Source organism: Hippopotamus amphibius, chromosome 4, assembly GCF_030028045.1.
Source record: "Hippopotamus amphibius kiboko isolate mHipAmp2 chromosome 4, mHipAmp2.hap2, whole genome shotgun sequence".
Lineage (NCBI taxonomy): Eukaryota > Metazoa > Chordata > Mammalia > Artiodactyla > Hippopotamidae > Hippopotamus > Hippopotamus amphibius.
In genome coordinates, this window is record NC_080189.1 from 1,822,781 (window position 1) to 1,838,389 (window position 15,609).

General features: G+C 44.8%; 1 long non-coding RNA gene across 1 annotated transcript in view; it reads left to right on the forward strand.

The window, feature by feature from the left end:
• LOC130851729 (uncharacterized) overlaps window positions 1–10,085 on the forward strand; it is a 30,996-nt gene extending 20,911 nt beyond the window's left edge. Inside the window, exons 2-3 of the long non-coding RNA XR_009053261.1 lie at window positions 9,081–9,180; window positions 9,835–10,085. This is a non-coding gene — a long non-coding RNA (uncharacterized LOC130851729). The remainder of the gene's footprint in view (window positions 1–9,080; window positions 9,181–9,834) is intronic.
• Window positions 10,086–15,609: the final 5,524 nt, after the last annotated feature.

Genomic DNA, 15,609 nt, shown 5'->3' on the forward strand with positions numbered 1-15,609 from the left:
GCTTCTGTTAGTAGCCTTTTGTGGCTTGGATATTGTCATTTTATCCCAATCATTCTTAAATGCACCTTTATTTCCTGCTCGCACTGCCCTCTGAGGTAGTGAGTTTAACCAGTGGGTCACCTGTCAGGCTCCTGGAACTCATTGTGGTGGGATCGGGGGGCACGCCTGAAAGTAGGCCTGTCGGGTTTGGATAGGAGGGGAAGGGAGAGGGGGAAGAGCTGGGTATGAAAAATGCTGCATAAATTTGGGGGGACATATGTCCCGTTTTCTAGGACAGGCAGTTCTGATCAGTCATCTTGAAAGCCTTGGAATGACTGAATTCACAGTGACTTTCGCGTGATTGTTGAGAATGTGAAGGACAAAATCACTGCTGTTTATCTGCTCAGCTCTGTGCAGCGTGAGGGAGGATGAGGGCTCCGCAGGAGACAGGGCTGGGCGGAGTCCCTGCCCGAGCCCCTTGCTGGGCTGAAAGCACCACTAAGATACACCCAAGCTCATCGTCACTGTGTGATGACAGAAAGAAACCCCTGCATTGTATACCAGATGTTAGCATAAACCCTTTGTTCAAAATGTGCTTCTTCCACATGCTTTGGGGAAATGTAGGGGGAAAACCATTGAAATAGACGCATTTTGGGGCATTTACTTGCCCTTTGAGCCGGCCTCCTTTCTCTGCAACCTCACGTGTCCATGTGCTTCGGATAAGAACGTGTTTGTGTGATGTGCTCTGGCCATCATGGCCCTGGAGGGTCCGACCAGGGTGGACGCTGGCCTGGGCTCCGGCCTCGGGTTCTGCAGGCGATTTGAAGTTGGAGCCTCCACCCCTTAACAGGTTAGCTGCCTGCCTCCGTCTGGACGTGTGGGAAAGTCAGAGAAGGGGAGGAGAGGGGACCAGATGGGGGCACAGAGGGTCAGAAAAGGGGTGTCACTCCCATTTCCTTTCTGCCCTGGGGTCTGACTTGTGTTAGGAAAGTGGAAAACCGTGCTCCCTCCATCCACAAGTGCTGTAGAAAAGCATGTCGTTTGTTTGGAACGTGCTCTTTTCATAAGGAAGAGCTCATGCTGGCTGTAGAGTGGTGTTACCTGAGGACGCATTAAGTTAATTTTCCCTGCAAGGACAGCCCATAATTCCCACCCGCTTTGGTTGGGTTTAATGTTTTCCTGTCTTCTAATGGACAGTAATTGAAATGGATTTATTATCTAAATTATTCCTTCGTTCAGGATATCACTTAGAAAAATGGGACCGTAAAATGAGATGCTCCCGGTCGGAAAGCAGCCTGTAAGGAGCAGGTGAGGATTATGGCGAGATCCCTCTGGCCCGAGTTTCCCTGTAGAATATAAAGTAGTTCTTCAAATTTGGAAAATTTATGATATTATAAATTGGATTTAATATCTTTCTTTACCCAATCTAGAAAAATTGTCAGGAGAAAATATGTCTGATTTTACAGGCAATTTCAGATGTAGGTACTTTTACGAATGAATAAGTCCCGGGAACGCTGGCCTGGAGAGCTGGCCCTGGAATTTCCCTTCCGTTCTAGCCTGGGCTGCGCTTTTAATCTCTCTTCCTTCCCAGTCCCTCATCCCTGCAGAGCTCACTGAGGCCTGGAGTCAGGTCCTTCCCAGCTCTCGCGTCCACGTCTCCCCTCACACGCTGCCCCCCGAGAGGAAGGGGGAAGGACCCCATGCCCCTCCTCCTCCTGCAGCTCCAGCTGCTACCCTCACCTCATTCCTAGTGCTGTGAAAAAAGACCCAGCAGCCTCTCTCCCTGGAGTTCTCCTCTGAAACAGAGGTGGATCTGTTCTAGTTATTCACGCAGTGCTTGATAACTGCATTCAGAGTGTGTACTTAGTAGGTCATAAATCGCAGGGACCTAACAGGTGAGTGATGGAGCCCCTCGTTTCTAGGAGCCTCCCTGCCGTCTGGGGGGATGTAAACCACAAGTCAGGAGCCAGTTGCTGTTGTGGGGGGAGTGGGGGCCACGGGCGGCGGAGACCCTGGGGAGGGGCTCCCAGGGGCCTTGGGGGTTGAGTCTGCTGTGACGACAAGGAAACAAGGTCACCAAAACTTAGAGCTGAGCGAGCTTTCGAGGTGGGGCTGGGGTTTCAGGACGGGGGGGGCCCCTCATTCCCCGCACCCTAAGGACCACCTTCCCGGGACGTCCAGGCGTGAGAAGGTCCAGCTCGTGCCTGTGGCTGGGCCTTCATTTCCAGCTGGTTATAGCTCTTGATGGCAGTCCGGTTGGGCCCAAAGCAGGCCGGGAGTGTACTGGAACTGGCCGGGCCCGGCCAGGGGTCCGTCTGCCCCCGGGACGCAGCCCCCCGCCCCCTCGGGCCCTCCACTCCACCCAGTCAAGCGGCCTTCCCTCCACTCATTCATCCGCCCAGAGGCTTCTGCCCCAAAGGCGGGACTTGGCTTTCACGGCTCTTCTGCTCCAGGCAGAGACGTGAGGACCTCATTGCTTTGGTGACTACTTTATTTCATTTAAACACCGAAGATTAAAAGTGGTGAAGTTGACACGTTGAACACTCGCCTCTGACCAAGTCCTGCTGCCTGTTTTCGTTGTTCCCCCAGGTCCTGGATGGACCCTGAATGTACATGGTACCACTTCGCTCTCCTCCGAGGAGAAGTCTCATTACATAGGGGACAGCCTCGTGTCCTGGCTGCACCTGCTCAGCTTTATTCCCCAGCACTTGGGTGATCAGAAGCAGGACTAGGATGATCAAGGAAACAGTTGCTCTAACAGCCTCTGAAGAATTTCTGAGTGCGTTCATGAAAAGTCCATCGTGCTGAAATTTTGTTCCCTTCTCCTAGGCTCTTTAGAATTCTTCCCCTCCCCTCCGAGCTGACTTCACGTTGCCTAAATGCCTCTGCTGGCTTGGGTGTGCGTCCTCACCAGCTCTGATGTTGCAACGCGCGAATCAGGCAGCAGGCCGGCCTGAGTGAGGTCCGCGTGGCAGGGACGCCAGAGTTCTTGGCTCCAGGTGTTTTATCAGGGTGGTCACAGAAGGATGCGTAAGAACAGGCGGTGGTACTTCTGCTCGATTTCACGCGTTTTACAGCACTAGTTTTATAAGGGCTTGATGGTGGAAAGGCAAGGACTCGAGCATACTCGAGCGTATCTTTACATCTATAACTGAAACTGTGGACTGAAAATCAGTGTATGATCATTAGAAAAAAACTCAGATAGCAAAGGCAGCCTTAGAAGAAAGAGGAAAAAGCCCTAATAATCATAATTAACGTCTTGGTAAAAACCCTCCCAGGTATTTTTTTTTTTTTTTTGCCATGATAATACGGAAAGACGCTCTCAAAGAAAACAAAACTTACTTTTACCAGGTATGTTATTTTATAACCTTTTTAAATATCATGTTATCTTGTGAACATATTTCGCATTCAATAAATACAGATCTATATCAACGTCACAGAAGCCTGCCAGTTGTTCCACTGTGAGGATGTAATGGGGTTTCGCTAATTTATTTAACTACGTTGCTTTCGTGTTAGTTAATTTAATTGTATTGTTTGTTGTCCAGTTTGTTTCCAGTTTCTGTTTTTGCAAATATCAGCAACCTTGTGATGGATATTTTCAAACGCTCCTACCTGTCTACTTCTGGGGTCAGTAATACCAGACGCCTTGCAGAACATCCATGCTCTTCATCCTACTGAGAAATGTACTCAAGGATTGTACAAATTAAAAAAAATTGACGTATATTGTTGAATTTCCCTCCAGAAAGCTTGTGTCAATTTTCGCTTCTTCTAATAACATACAGAAACACCTGTGTCTTCAAATTCTTTCCCACTTTAGGCATTATTTTATAAAACAAAGTTTTATAGGAAGGTTTTAAACTACAAACTCAATTTCTTTTTTGGGGGGATCTCTCTACATTTTTTAATGTCTTCCTATGTTGGTTATTTGTGTGTTTCGTGAAGTTCATCATTTTTGGTTAAATTGTCACGTGGTTGTCATATAGTAGTTCATAAGATTTCCCTCTTATCTTTTCGGGATCTGTAATATTTACTGTGATGTCTCCTCTTTTATTCCTAATATGGGAAATATGTGTTATTTTCTCATTTGAACTAAAATTTATTACTTTTATTTATCATTCAAAAAACATTGGTTTTTCTCTATTGTTAGTCAAATTTTAATCTTATTTCAGCTCTTACCTGTATTATATTCCTCCTTCTGCTTACTCTGGGTCCAGTTTGATTCATATCCGTGGATCCCCAAAGTAATTTACTTTCTGATGATGTCATAATATAACATGTTAAGACGTCTTCATTGTAAAACGCTTGAAGGAAACACAGGTTCCACTGAACACGCACAGCTCCGTGACAGCCCATGTTTACATCTGATTGATGGTCATGCTTCTACGATTTTATGCCAGTGGGACAATTTCATGCATACTTTCATTTTTTGGTGTTACTTCCCCTGTCATTTCTCACGTCCACATCCTTCTCAAGTCCTCTCTTGGTCCCACAACAAGATTATGAAAAACATGGTGTGTATAATTTCATGTTGTTCTCCATGCAACAATAATAATTAGCACATGTTCTGGCATGTATTTTTTTTTGCTTATTGTTTTGTATGAATACACTCACATTTCCCTGTATTTTGCTTTTTAAATACATATATATTTCTTATAATAAATACATAATAAATAATCAAATAATAAACACAGTAATCCTTCCAGGTCCACTGGTAAAGTTCTGTTCACCCTTTTTAATGGATTCCATGGTGTTATACCACTGATTGTATACCTAGACCCATTTTTATTTTGTTTTCAATTCTTTTTTTGGCCTCTGAAAAATAGACTTTGATAAAGCCCTTGTATATCTGCCTCACATGTTGGCTATTTTAGCTCTTTGGGATAGGAGTAGGTAGAAAGATAGATACAGCTATACATATAATTTTTTTTCTATTGCTAGATTTATTTTTTAAAAAACCTGGAACAACTCACATTTCTACCATTTGCACGTGTGTTAGATCTTTCCCCCAAGTCCCACAGGTCACTCCTGCTCTCTTCTGTATTCTCTCTCTCTTTTTTTCTTTCTGTGCTCTGATTTGGAGACTTTTTTTTTTGACCTGGCTTTTGGTTCATGAATCTTTCCTTCTTTTGAGTATCGTCTCCTACTGAGCCCATCTTCGGAGTTCTTAATTTCAGTTACTGTATTTTTCAGTTCTAAAATTTCCATTTGGTTCTTTTTAATAGATTTCAGTTCTCTGATGAGAGTATCCTTTTCTTTCATCGTTTTCTCCATCATTTTCTTGAACATATTCTTGACTATTTTAAGTTCCTTATCTGATCATTTCAGTAAGTCTGTCAAATGTGGGCCTGTTTCTATTGGCTTGTTTTTCCTTGGTTTTTGGTCAGATGGCTCTGTCTCTTTAGTGCAAGTCATTATTTTCCTGAACGTTGCATGTTGTATGATGTTTTCTTGTCCTAGGCAGAGTTTATGCTTTCTCTGCTGGGAAGTTGAGGGGGTGTGGTGGCCTTTATCCATGTGCGGGCTGAGAGGTTTTTGTCTGTTCCTTCTCCCCGTGTTTCAGCCAAAAGCCCAGAAGCCTGCAGTGATCACCTAGGCCCCCTCCACTGCCCAGCCTCACCTCCAGCCCCTGACTTCTTAGCAACTGGCTGAACATTTACTGTTGTGTCCTGGGATTTCTCTTTGACTTAGTGGTTCCTGCCCTTGCAGCTTCAAAATCCAGCAAGTACTTGGAGGAAGAAACTGGCAGACCATAGGGGTCAGTTTTTATCCCTTCCCCCTCACGTGTCCAGTGTCTCTTTCTCCACCCTTGGGAGATAGCCAGTACCTTGGTGGGTGTCTCTGCCTCTTAGTCGTGGCCTGTGGACGGGCCCTTTGTTTAGGGCCAGCCAGCACCTTGGTGGGAAGAGCTGCCGACGTCAGCTCAGCTCTGCCTGTGGTTTTCCTTTGCTGCCATCCTGTTCCCTACATCCTGGTGGCCTCCGTGGCTCTCCGGTGCTTCCAGACAGGATTGTCTGGGGGTGTTTTTTCCAGATTTGCTATTTATTCTTGGCAGATGTGTTGTTTTGCCACAAGCTCCTTCATCGTAGCTGGGAGGGAAGCCTGCTGTAGGGTTTTCTCTCTTTGGGGGGAGGAGGGATCACGTTAAGGAAGTTCCTTTCTACTTTCTGCACCGTTTAATCACATGAATGACTGTTAACTTTATAAAATGGTTTTTCCGAATCCATGGAGGAGACGCCATGGCTTTTCTTCTTTAATCTGTCAGGTTAATTGGGAGATTTCCTGATTAGATATTCTCATGCTGGACCTTTTACATTCTTAAGCTAAATCTCACTCTTCCATGATAACTTATCTTTATACACTGCTGATTTCCTAACATTTTATTTGGATTTTTTGCATTTATGATCAAAAGGAGGAAAGGGGTATGCCGGCCTTGGCTTTGTTATTCGTGTTCTGTGGGCCGTGTTGCGTGAATCAGATGCTCTACCCGATCCTTCCCTGTGGGAGCCTTTCTGCTCTGTTACCTCACTGATGCTGACTCAGCGCTGGCAGGTCCATCCCCAAACCTGACTCCCAGGAGCCTGTGGCTTCAGGGGCCCCCTCAGCTCTGCGTTTGTGTGTCGGTGTTGGTTCGTAGAGCCGTGTAGCGGTTTTGAGCTGGAGCGTGTCTTTTTTTTTTTTTTTTTGGCTTGATAGATTTTATCCATGGTGTTAGTGTTGGGCTGAGAGATCTGCTCGAAAACTGACTGTTGTGACGCCTCAACCAGAAGCCTCCAGAGGATATTTGTTAATTGTTTTCAACATTTTACTTGGAAGCATTTGAAACACATAGGGAGGTTTTTGTTTTGTTTTGCTTTATAAATTTATTTCCTTACTTTATTTATTGGCTGCATTGGGTCTTCGTTGCTGCACGTGGGCTTTCTCTAGTTGCAGTGAGTGGGGGCTACTCTTCGTTGCAGTGCGTGGGCTTCTCATTGCGGTGGCTTCTCTTGTTGTGGTGCACGGGCTTCAGTAGTTGCAGCATGTGGGCTTAGTTGTGGCTCGTGAGCTCTAGAGCGCAGGCTCAGTAGTTATGGTGTACGGGCTTAGTTGCTTTGTGGCATGTGGGATCTTCCCGGGCCAGGGCTCGAACCCGTGTCCCTGGCATTGGCAGGCAGATTCTTAACCACTGTGCTACCAGGGAAGCCTGAGGGAGGTTTTTTTTTAAATTAATTTTTATTGGGGTGTAGTTGCTTTACAGTATTGTGTTAGTTTCTGCTGTACAGCAAAGTGAATCAGCTACACATATACACATATCCCCTCTTTTTTGGATTTCCTTTCCATTTAGGTCACCACAGAGCACTGAGTAGAGTTCCCTGTGCTTTACAGGTGGGTTCTCATTAGTTATCTATTTTATACATTTATACAATTGTGTCTGTATGTCAATCCGCATCTCCCAATTCATCCCACCCCTCTTCCCCCCTTGGTATCCATAGTCTGTCTCTCTGTTTCTGCTCTGCAAATAAGTTCATCTGAACCATTTTTTTAGATTCCCAGAGGGAGGTTTAAAGACTGATATAAGGGACACTCAGGTACCGTCTTGAGACGTTTGAATGTAGATCTCAGGCTTGTGTCTCTTAGCTCCTCAGCACTTCAGTGTGTGTCTCCAGGAGGGTCTTCAGAGGTTTCATGTAAACCAGCCTGGATGGGTAAGAGATACTGCTCTGCAGTCTCCCGTGCCCCTCCCCCGCTCATCCTGATTCCCTGTAACTGCGTCCTGGCTGCTCACAGGATGGCAGTTCCAGCAAAGGGGACTTTCCCAGGGTTACAGCAGAGCTGACACCCTGTCCGTCCCGTTAACAACAGGTCAGCGCCCCATCTCTCACTTCCCTTCCCCAGGGACAGTGTGTGCTTTATTTGTTTCTCTTCAGCTAACACTTAGACGTTTTAAATTGTTAAAGTGCTTTAATAATGTATTTTCTGAGGCAGGTGCTCTGACATTAGTAGACCCTTCAAGTCCGCTTTTGAAATGTGTTGGTTACAGAATAACCAAGTATGTAATTCACAAAAGTATGCATGGATAAAAATGCCATAGTGTTGGGAAAGAAAAGATTACTTTAGTCCCAACAAATTAAAAATAATCTTAATATATCCAGATTATTGACTAAGATATTCCAAAGTTTCTCACATTTAGGTTCTTATTCTGAGGTTCTTTATAAAAAGGAAATTCTTATTTTTTTGATTCAGATTACAAATCTGCTTCACTGTTCATTTTCATTTTGAGTATGTGTTTTAGAAGCACAGTTGCTTGAAACTCGCGTTCATTCTGTGTGTATTTTCCAGGATTTTGTGTAGTGAGAGGTGGCATCTGTTCACCACACGCGTGCCCGCATCACCTGGGTGGTGAGTGTATGTGGACCTGAGGTCAAGATGCTGGGAGGTTGTTGAGCCAGATCCTTGGTCCTGGCCCCACACCTAGACTTTTTGCGAGGTAGTCACAGCAAATACTTATTAAGTTAAGCTAAGTAAGTGGATTCCAGTAGCTGGGTCGCAGTGTTGGCTCTGTAAGAGAAATGGAAGTGTACATTGAAATTGCTCCCTTTGATTCGCTTTTCCTCGTGTGTGTTGGCGTGATGGTGGCATTCCTGCCCTCGTCTTCATGCCTTTCTGCAGCACGTGACTCACTGTGTGACTCTGCAGGCACCCCCTCCCCCAAAGGATGCTGTACCTCCCCACCCCTCGACTCTGGGTTCAGATGTGTGGCAGGCGTGACGGTGCAGGTCCCAGTCTGCACTCAGAGGCCTGTGTGTCTCAGCCCCTCCCCCGCAGCATCCTTGCCTGGGAGCTTGCCCAGGACGCCCACTGTTCCCAGGGAGAGCTGAGCTGCTCAGCTGGACCCAGCCTGTGTCAGCTGGCGCCTAGCTGACCTTCAGACGTATGAGACAAGTACATGCTTGTTTTGTACTCCTGCAGCTCATGGTTGTTCCTTATGCAGCCCCATGGTGCCTGTAGCTAGCTGTTACAGTCGTCCGTGCTCGAGGAAGGCTTGGGTCTCCGTCTGAACTCAGTCTGATACAAAGTGTTGTATTTCACAACCATGTATGCTTTCTATTTTCTTGTGACAGTGTTTGTAACAAAAATAACGCAAGAACCATCAATACGAAACTGTTCCTGTGGTCGACTTCAGACTTCAGGCCTTTGTTTTACAGACGAGGAAACAGCACGGTGAGTCTGTGGCGGCCTGAGCTGGGGCAGGAGCCCTGGCCTGTCGGCTTTCGGCCCAGTGCTCTTTCTTTTCCATCCAGACATTCTTATATAATGAAAAAAGCTGTAAGACCCCTCGATGTGTGCTGTATATGCTAAGTGGAAAGTTAAAAACACCCTCCCCTGCTGCGGTTGATTCATAGACCGAAGCACTGACAGGATTCTCAAGCGGTTTTAGGACTTAAATTGTGTGAAATGGGCTCTGTGCTGATTCATCAGGCCCAGGTTTCGGCTGAGAAGCAGCAGGGCTGCCGGTAGCGCATGAGCTCGTGGGCACAAGATGTCACTATTGTGCTTACCGTGCAGAGAGCATTCTTGCTGAAATTGTAATGCCTTTAATGGTCTGCCTTTTGAGCCCAGAGTGAACTAATCAGACAGCCTGCGCTGGGGCATAAATCACAGCATATTCCTGGGGAACCTCAGGTGAAATAAATCAAGGAATTTTTTTTCAATCGGCTCTTCAATCATTCTTTTTAGTCACATAGAAAATACGGTCCATGCTGTATTTACAGTTTGATGGTAAGGAGATGTTTAACATCAGTGTAGGAGATTAAAAATGACAAGTTATATGGTGAAGAGTGTGAAAAGGTGTTTACACTGACATGTAATATCTAGGTTGATCTACAACTCAATAATAGACGTCATAAATCTCAGAGCAGGCCCCCGAGACCGTGCACCGGGCGAGTTAACATGGCGGGTCAGCACGTCCAGATGGCCCAGGCCCACATATGGGAGGATGCTGCCGCTGGACCCGACGTCGGTCAGAAGTGTGTGGGGGCTGCTCCTGCTCTTCTGTTTTGGGGGCGGGCTGCTGGCCTCTCTCCCCGCCCTTCAAATTTGGTTTGCCTGATTTTTGTATATGTGTATCTGATGCCCATTCACCCATTTGGTTTCTACTTTCAAAAAAATAAAACATGTTTTTCTGATTTAACCCAAGAAAACAATGTTTGTATTCCACCTCTGGCCCGAAACACATCCCAGTTCTTGCAAGAGACAACAGATATTTTTGGATTTTATTTAAAAAATGACACTTTTATATAGTATGTAAAATAGTCAGTGTAAAAACTTGACAGACACTTAGACTATTAAAATTATATGTAAAGTAAGAAATGAGTTTACTTTGAGTGAAAGCCCCAAGAGTTATCTTACAAACTTTATGCTTTTGGCCTTGTAGGGGGTTATCCTTTCCCCATTTCTCTTCCAAACAAAAAACCTATGAAACAGAATCAACATTTACCTCTACGTGTGTGCATGCATGCGTACACACACACACACACACACACACACACACACACACACACACACACACACACACACACACACACACACACACACACACACACCCCCGATCATGTTCTTTGATCCTCAGCTGTGTTACAGGTTGATGATTTTCAAGCTGGAATGGATAATGGCTTTGTACCAGTCTATTCACACTCTTCTGTACTCAGTTGGAGTTAATACCAATAGCAGGTATTTTTGATATAACGACCAGGTTAAAAATGGAATCCCTGGCTATCAATAGCTTTCTACAATTTTGTTTATATTCAGTAAGTATTTATTGAGTACCTATCATAGTTACAGCAAAATGATAGCTGTTGTGTAGAACATAAAAGAAGTGTAAACCACGGCTACTGTTCCCAGCTTTTAATCTATTTGGAAAGGCAGTAGAGAAATATAATACTAATCAAATCATATTATAATCAACCAAACTGACTTCACCCCATGTACAAAATAAAAACATTTGACCATAGTAAATTAATAACTATAAAAAGGAAAGGATTTTGGCTAATAGTATTTGTAATTTTTTGAACAACTCAATTTCAAAATAGTATATAATGTAAGGATTTCTGGGGCAGAGTAATTATTGTCACAGCATGTCATTTTTATCCATTCCAAATTCTCTTTCTCCCGCCCCCTCCCCACCCCCCCAGTTTTTTAAGATATTGTTGTCCCAGGGGCTGGTTTCTGTGTTCATCTCTCTGGCCTCTCTTTGCTGTCAGGGGAGAGTAGGTCTCTGCCCCACACGCTTCTCAGCTGGCCACCACCACCCCAGGGGGATGCCTTGTCCCTGCCTCGGACTTTCTGCTTCATGAGCTACTGCGTGAACCCTGCGGTTTCAGGAAGGCCACGCTCACGTACCCAGTGAACAGGGGTGCTTCCAAATTTGTCTCACTGTTGGCTCCCACCTGTTTCCTTGTCTCACTTCTCACGATTTTTCTCAGGTCTGGGAATTGGAAGCCGGTCCTCAGTATCTTATCTTGTCTCTCTGTGCTGCGTTAGCATCATTCATCTGCACCTGTGGAACAGTTGTGATACCATTTCCTAATTCCTTATATATTATTTAATAGTAAAACAGTAGAGGAAATCTGTTAAAAATATGAAAAACCATGCGTGCTTGGTAATTTCATTATTATTTAATGCTATTCTGAAAATCCTAGAAAATCACAAAAATGGCTTGATAATAAGAATAATTAAAAATGGAGTACAAAAATCAATCATTATTTTAAATGTTAGCACCAAAAACTCTGAAAGAAATGTTAAAAACAATTGGATTTGGTATGTAAAGTTGCTGGATACATAATAAATACACAAATGTCAAGGTTATTTCTGTGTGTAGGGGTGGTTTGTGGATGATATAATGAAAAGCAAATCCTGCTGATGATAACAGATCGGTGGGTGATGTATAGCCATTCTGCTGGATGGGTCTGTCATTTCCTGATCTGCCTATGGTGCTTCTGGGGACCTTGCCTGCCTTGTCCCCGCTGTGCACACAGCCATCCTACACATCACGTCATGATGTCTCACTCTGCTCACTGCTGCACCCTTGGACCCCAAACATGACTTAATTGGTCCAGGTGTGAAAGTGCTAACCTGAACCAGCCATTGGCTAGCCAACAACATACCAGGTTTTCTCTCTTATGAATTTGAACTAAGAGACACAGAGACTATTTATTACTTCATTGGTGGAGGGAAGCCGAGGTAAAAATTCATGAGTTAGGGGTGGAAGTGGGCCTTGAAAAATCTAAGCCATGTGCCAGCTACTGGGTTGGCCACAAGGTGTGTTCAGGTTTTTCCATAACATCTTACACACTTTTTGGCCAACCCAATAAAACTATGGAGAAACAGAAACTGTGAGTAAGCAGAGAAGTTGATCTGAAGCGAGAAGCACATGTGTGAAGCCGATTTGTGGAAAAGAGCAGAGAGAAGCTGCCCCTGGCTCCGGAGATGCAAGGGCATGGAGAGCCTTGGCTCCTGGCCGTCCTGTTTCAGTCCCGATGTGTTTGTCTGTGTTGTTTTCTGTCTTTGAATTCTATGAGATGTAGTCTAACAATAAAATCTCTCTTTTTTTCTTGTTAGTTTGAGTGGTAATTCTTTTTATGAAAGCCAGTGATCCCTGCCTAAAATAATGATATTAAGATGGAAAGTGTAGAACCTTTTAGAGGAAAATTATCGTTTATTGTATTGAGAGATAGGAATAAACAAAGAAGCATTTCATGTTGATGCGTAGGGAGACGGAATACTATGGAGAGGTCAGTTTTTCCAAAAATGATTTGCTAGGGATAAAATAATCAATAAAACTTGGTTTGCAATCCCTCTCCTTTAATTTTTTGAGTTGACAAAATTATTTCCAAGTTCATCTGACAAAATAAACCTAACAAGCAATAATGTTCTTAAAAACTAACATTTATTTAGTAATTACTATTTGCCAGATTCTTTTTAACTGCTTTCCATGAATTCAGAAGAAAGTAACTGTGAATAATCATGAAAGTTTAAAAAAGTGCTAAAAAAGTACAAAAATATTAAAACATGAGATAAAGGTACTTGAGTTGTGATAGCTGTTCAAGAAAATAAATAAGTTGAAAACCAAAGAGCTTCCAATGTATTCATTTTGAATTTATTTTTATTTGCATATTGTATATACATAAGCAGGCCATGCAGTCTATATGTGACAGTTGGCTACTAATTTTAATATTGTTGTAAATAAAAAAGTCAGCTGAGACACTTGCTTTATACCCCCAAATAAAGTACACTTGGATGAAGTAAATATGTAAAGAAAAAGAATCAGAGCTGCAGGATATGGATGCCAAGCATCAAGCACCTCTCCACCCCTCCCACCCCCCTCCCCTGAGCCACACAGTCCATTTCAGTTCCTTCATCTATTTTTCATTAGTTTTGATTTTCGGACTCTTCACAATTCTGGTCCCGTAAAAGGGCCTTTTCACCTGTGTTAATGGTTTTCAACATTATCTCTTCCAACCATTTTAAATGGACAGGTGTCTTTTGAACCATATCCCTATTTGCAAAATGGAAAACGATTTGGAGGTGGATCGTACTGAAGGCAGAGAGACCAGCCAGGAGGCTGTTGTGTGCAAGAATGACGACAATGGCTGGGTTAGGTTGGAGATGTGAACCGCCTGAGATGTATTTGAGCATCTGCGATGCCTGGGACATGGGGCCTGGAAGAGGGAGGAGTCGGATGCCTGGAGACAGGGGTACTATTGACTGAGATGGAGGGGCTGGAGGAGGAGTAGGCTGTGTGGAGGAGTTTGTGAGCTCCTTCTTAGGCTGAGTTTGAAGAGCTGTGGTGAATGGAAGTGGAGAGGGGTGGTAGACAGGTGAATGTGTGTCAGAGTTTTAGGAGGCCAGTTCTGAATGGACACATAGATTTCACAGTTACTGGTACACAGGTAGGGACTGAAGCTTGGGAGACAGTGGCTGTGATTGATCTGAACAGAAGATGAACCCACAGAGTCAGATCCCCCCCTCTTCAGGTCCTTAGCCTCAGAAGGTCAGAGCTCTCACTGGGGGCAAAGATGGAGGGACTCACGTGCCAACTGCAGAGGCTCCCATTTACCAAGGCGGATTTAGCTGCTGCCCTTCTGAGTGTTCAGCCAGCCAACGACTAAAGTCCTTGCTGAGGCCCCACTGTGGCATAAGTTCTTAAGGACACCAGCTGTTCACTTGGGCAGATTGACTTCACTGGGCCACTTCTGCTCAGAAGGGACAACAGTTTGTCCTCATAGTAACAGTGACCGATTCTGGGTGTTGTTACTTTCCTCGCTGTAGAGCTTTGGCCAACGCTGCTCTCTGAGTGTTGGGGCTGCAGGCAGGGGCCTCATGTCATCTCAGAGAATCCCAGTGCAGGAGGGGCAGGGGTGGGCCCAGGCCATGGCCATTGCTGGATACACTATACACATCAGGGCTGACAGAGCACTGGAGTGGTCAGCGGGGGTGAGTCCAGTGCCCCAGCTGGGAGGCAGTACCCTGCAAGGATGCCGTCTGTGTGCTGAATCAGAGCTCTCTGGGTGGCTGGTTGCCCACGTGGGCCCAGGAGTGAGGGGGAGAATAGCTCCACATATGGTTCCAGTGGCCCCTGGGAGACAGGTGGTTCTTATCTTCCACCAGTCTGGGCTCTGCAGGCCTTGGGGCCCTAGGCCTCTGAGAGTGAGAACAACCTATGTCCTATGGAATTACAGGCCCAACTGCTGCCAGGTGCTCTGGACTCCTAATGTCCAGGATGTCAGACGACAGCCACGGTGTTGGCAGGTGTAGTTGACCATGACCAGCGAGGGGGCAGGGCTGTTGGTAACAAAGGGGTGGGGGTGGGGGCCGTGTATGTTTGCCTGTCAGGTGGTTCACTTGGGACCTTCTTGGACGTCCTCACCTAATTGTGACCTGAGAAAGGACAAGGGTTTGGGTTCTACCACCAATAAGCTTCCAAGACCTGCTGAAGTGAAGGTGAGGGTGGGGATTTAGAATGGACATGAGAGGAGGCATGGGATGACTTCCCCTCACGTCCTGGGACTACAGCAGCGACAGGGCTGTGACTCTTCCCTGAGTCTTTGTCTCAGGAAGCCAGGACCACAAGGAGAGGAGCCGAGAGGAAGCTCTCCTCTGCTCATTTTTCAATTGAGTTGTTTATTTTGTTTGATGTTGAGTCATATAAATTCTTTATGTATAATTTTGGATATTAACTGCTTCTCAGATACATCATTTGCAAATATCTTCTCCCATTCCATAGGCTACCTTTTCATTCTATTGATAGTTTCATTTGCTGTACAAAGCTTTTTAGTTTGATGTAGTCCCATTTGTTTATTTTAGCTTTTGTTTCCCTTGCCTGAGGAGACATATCCAAAAAAATACTGCTAAGACAGATGTCAAAAAACATATTGCATATATTTTCTTACAGGAATTTGAAGGATTCAGGTAGGTCTTACATTTAAGTCTTTAATCCATTTTGAGATTTTAAAAAATATATTGAGAAAAAGTAGTCCAGTTTGATTCTTTTGCATGTAGTTGTCCAGTTTTCCCAACACCATTTATTGAAGAGACTGTCTTTTACTCATTGTATAGTCCTGCCTCCTTTGTCATAGAGTAATTGACTATGTA